The sequence below is a fragment of the Argopecten irradians genome, chromosome 1, assembly GCF_041381155.1.
Source record: "Argopecten irradians isolate NY chromosome 1, Ai_NY, whole genome shotgun sequence".
NCBI lineage: Eukaryota > Metazoa > Mollusca > Bivalvia > Pectinida > Pectinidae > Argopecten > Argopecten irradians.
This window is the reverse complement of record NC_091134.1, coordinates 2,096,049-2,101,196: the sequence shown is the minus strand read 5'-3', so window position 1 is coordinate 2,101,196 and position 5,148 is coordinate 2,096,049. Positions and strand designations below refer to the sequence as shown.

General features: G+C 32.0%; 1 long non-coding RNA gene across 1 annotated transcript; it reads left to right on the top strand.

The window, feature by feature from the left end:
- Positions 1-3,460: 3,460 nt before the first annotated feature.
- Positions 3,461-4,939, top strand: LOC138314912 (uncharacterized). The gene is made up of 2 exons (XR_011207436.1): positions 3,461-3,820; positions 4,140-4,939. It is a non-coding gene; the product is annotated as an uncharacterized lncRNA (long non-coding RNA).
- Positions 4,940-5,148: the final 209 nt, after the last annotated feature.

Sequence of the window (5,148 nt, the reverse complement as noted above, 5' to 3'; positions counted from 1 at the left end):
GGTGTTTTTCGAAACGGGTAGATATTCATTGTATGTTCAAAACGTTAAGACAGCTGTTATGAAATATTGGTTTAAAAACTATTGGAAAACAAAACAATTGCATTCTGAAATGTTAGCTTGTTATGATGCACTAGTCGAATTGAATAGCAGAAAACCTAATTGTAAAACGAATTGGGTCTATCATATTAAGCACGAACTTTGTAGTTTGGGATTTGGATATGTTTGGAAAAATCAATGTGTTTTAAATGAAAATCATTTTTTGCAAATATACCACCAACGTATTAATGATGTTCTTGTTCAAGAATTATATAGTGCGTTTGATGTATCTCCTAAATGTTATTTGTATACTATAAACATATTGTTCATAATTTTTGTACACAGTTCTATTTAATTAAGCCTGTAAATCATAAATTCAAGAAGTTTTTAGCCAATTCCGTATGCAATGTCATAGTCTTAATATCGAAATCCGGACGTTTATAATAATATTCCTTAGAAATGTCAAAGGGACTTGTTCATTATGTGATAAAAAATGACGTCGAAGATGAAGTACATTTGTTCTTCTCTGTCCGGCATATTCTGAATTAAGAGAAAAATACATTAACAGATATATTTTGATCATAGACCAAGCGTGCATAAGTTTTATAGAATTTATTCTCTAGTAAAGATGTTTAAAATTTTGAATATGTTTGGGTAACTTTTTGTTTTCGTGCAACAGAGAAAAGAAAAACTCTGCTCACAAAATTAATTAAATGATAAAAATGCTTTGTATTTGCCGTCAGCATCAACGTAGGTTATGTTGTGATCACGTCTTTTATATACATATGTAGCTTATTAGTATATTGAAATACTGAAATATTGTCTCTCCGCCATCTTATACTTGTATACATTGTATGTCATGATTATAATGATGAATAATTGTACTGTTCCCTATATGCTTGTTATGCATTTGGATGAAATAAAAACTTGAAACACTTGAATCCTCTAAAACAATAGAACAGCCATCTCTAGATCACTGCTTATTGTTTTGTTGTGGTCATGATCAATGTATCACACCTTCACGCTTGGCTGCGCACTGCTACAGATACGAAGAGATTGTATATATGGGGTGGTTATCTATCACTTTAATCTTTGAAATATTTTTCTCGAAAACCCAGCTCCCTACCGCTCCGAACCGCTGTAAATGAAAATTAATGTGTATGAGACAAGGGACGTCAGAAAACATTATATAACATGTGTTGAGAAATATGTATAACAGTATTTACAGTTAAAACCTATCTTTTAAAAAACCACCCAGTGGTCTGAGTAAAAGTGGTTCTTAATAGCGAGGTGGTCTTAATTCTGAGGTGGACCAGGTTTCTTCTATGATCAAGACGATCAAGAAACAGATAAACTCTGTATCCTAGCTGACCGGTACATAATATATGTACTGTATTTTTGTTTCAAAAATTGAAATTTTATGAAAAATGCAATATACATGTATATATAAATGTATATTATATATATATATATATTTTTTTATTTTTTTTTTGTTCAATTTTTTGCCATTTAACACATTTACAAAATACATGGGACATCAACATAAACTTGACATGACATATACATTACATTTATATAAAAAAAACCATAAGAAACATAACATAGCATGCTGAGTATGTACATGTTACGTGTGGGAAAAAAAACCAGTTTGATATATTTTGGTTAAGATAAATTTGCAAAAATTACTATATTTGATCAATTAGTTTTGTCGGCCATTAGAATCTTAATCATATCATATTTTAATGCATGCGTATCTAATCAAAACCAATAATTTACAAATATTTTTTAAAGTTTGATGATTTGAATTATGGAACAGTATAATGACTATACCATTTATTTCTAGAGCACATAGACATATTTTTTTCATTAAATAAAGTTTAATGGTGTGTGCTTATTTAAATCTTAAACTGAAAAGTTCACTGAAGTAATTGTTGACAATCTAAATGAATGAATACTATTTTCTAGACATTACTTTTCTATTATGTTTTAATTATAATTCAAACATACATATCGTTAGTTTAATCAGAGATTTAGATAGTAATTAAATTATCTATGTCTCTGGTTTAATTATCACATAGTATCACCTGAGGTAAATGAGAATCTATGTGTTTTAAAATTGGTATGTGATTCTGTGTAAAATTATTTATTAATTATTTTACGGAAATCGATTTTAATTATCCCGCATGTGCAAAGTGATTGGTCAAATAATAACTAGTTACGTACGATCACAATCGGTAAAGTGTTTGAAAGACTACTGTGCAATAGTCAAGCGTACTTTTAACTTAATGCAAAACACCGATTGTTTACCGCAACATAAATAGATGATGACACATCTATTGAAAATAAGATGACTTTGACGTACGGTACTTCATAAAATATCTGAAATAAGATCAATATATTCTCATACATTAAAGAATTTTAATTCCATTGGCACCGTTACACGTATGAGAAAGAACTGCCTAAATCGTTCGATCTCGCCACCAGGGCTATCGAAAGAAACGTTGCAACTTGTTGCATTTACTTGTGGTTTTCGATCACGTCAACTGCCAGCCTCCAGCGTCACAAGTATGCAAATGATGGCGATTAACACTCTCCTAGTACAGGTAGATAATCTGATAATTAGGTCGACGGAAACAAAAGACTGACTGATGTACCTGCGGGTAGTTGGTCACGGGTTGCTGCGTGCGGGAAGGTGAGGCACAGCGAAGGTGTGAAGTCACATGTGCCTGTGGTCATAATCAAAGGGTCAATTAGTGTTAATTTGAGTGGTCGTTTGGTCAGTTGGGACTATGAAAATTGGTCGTAAATAACGGAATAGCGGTGTGATTGTATTTCTGAAGAGAAAAAAAAATCGGAACTGAAAATAAGTGGCCGTAAATAGTGGGATGTTCGTAATTTAGTGTATATGCTATACAGTACATGTCCTATGTTGTGGAATATAAACTTTTGGGAAATAAAAAATAAAATAAAAACAAAAATAAATATAAAGACAAAATAAAAGAATATTTTCAAGCATGGTGAATTAACAACAAATAAAAAATATGAAATAAAAAAAAAATAAAAGTAAGCTGCCGACGACAAGGGTTGAACCCCGGACGTCAGCGCAGAAAGCTCAGGACTTACCACGACACCACTTGTATATGTTGATTGCCTATGTGAATATTATTAACTTCATAATGAAATGCAGTTCACTAAATTTTCTTATTTTCTTCGCAATCCACTTAAATTGATATTGATGCTGCTGAATATGTTTACAGAATGATTCTAAACTAGTTTATATTGTATCTGGGTGCAAATTACAACTACATATACCACAAATGTGTGGTTATTCAGTTTATTCTTCACGACACCAGCCGGGGGGGTAAAAAGCTAGGTCTGGAATTGCGATCCCAATACTGGTAAAACCAAGTTTTACCGTAAAAATGAAATATGGTATGATATAATGTTGTTTTAATGCAAAATATATAAATGAGTTATATATATGTGAAAATGGCATCACATAAAAGTAATAAAAACTCTATTTCAATTTTTTTTCCTGCGATTTGTAATGTACATATAAATTAGTAGTTAACGTGTTACGGTCTGAGGTAATAGGATCCAGTTTTGCTTTTTTGTTTGTTTTCATTGCTGAGGAAATTCCAGCTTTGTTAAAAATATTTTGTCATAAAATTCCTGTTTATCAGCTAACATCTTTTGTATTTGCTGTAGAAACCTACATTGCCATTGGAGCCAGTAGTGTTGGATTGGTGGTACTGGTGGTCGCTATTGTAGCAATAATACTAAGGTATGGTTTCATTCATCAAAATATAAATAATATTGTAGCGTACATAGGTATTACTTCCTCATACAAAAACATCTAAACACAAATGGTATATATTGGTGTGTATGTACAATCCTCGTGGACAAGAATATAATCAATATTTTGGGAATTTAGACCGTGAAAAAATAAATCCTCTGATACGTTTCCATAAAAAAATTATCATTTTCATATTAGTTTTGTTTCGTTTCAAATGCTTCGATCATATTTGATATATTTCACTTTTCACATGTTATTTTTCTTTATTCATTTGAAATTTTTTTTAAATTTCTTTTGTCAATTCTAGAAGACGAAAACGCCAGTCAAATACGGAAACATACAACCCTTCTGTCAATTCACGTGAAAATCCAATATACGATATAATGCATCGAGATGGACCAATGCCAGGAAATAGCTTCGCTTGAGTAAATCTGGGTTTACGTCTGATCGTTTGAGGCTGAATCTAGTGTTTGGGTGTGCTGTGCAATAAAGCTTGTTGTTCAGACCTTAAAACCTCTGATCTGAATAGTAATGATATGGCAAGGATATCAATTTAATCATACGTTATTTCGCTATTTAGGTTATCAGGGTTCTACAATCTACAGTACCAGGTCGTTTGGATAACACTAACTATATCATATTGATATCGTAAACATCAGACAGAGAACAAGCAAATACTCATATCATGTCAACTCATAAACAGTATTTTTTAATTTACGAGAGATGTGATAGACTGTGAAAAATTTAAACAAAGTAAAGAACAGGTCTAGAATGAGCAAACGTAAAAGAAGACGAGAGATAAAGAAAATGAATGTTGTGTTGAAGTGAGGATTTAGTGTGTAGGATAAAAGAAATACAAATGTATCAAAGTAGAAGTGTAGTGGTCGAAAGTTAGTCTGACAAGGACATGACCGTGATGGATGTGTGTTGTAGAAGAGGATTAATGCATCGGCGAGTGGAAGAAACTGCGCGTAGTGTCATTGTACCCTGCACTAATGCGTTATGATTGGAAGAATGATGGCGTCTGTGATGTTTTGTATGTCATAAATATCTTAAAAAAACAAATGCTGAGGTAATATTTTTAATAAAAGAACAAACTAATGGCAAGTTATGCATGGTTATTATTTACAGTCCCATGAGGTTTAATCCATTCAAATAGTGACATGCAGCATTTAGCTCACCTAGGCCTGTAAATGTATGCGGCGTCCGTTAACTGTCCGTCCATCCGTCAAAATTTACTTTTAAATAGTCATAGAGCTCTACATGGATTATAACCACAATTCACCATAAACATCCTTGGGGAAAGACAACAGAGA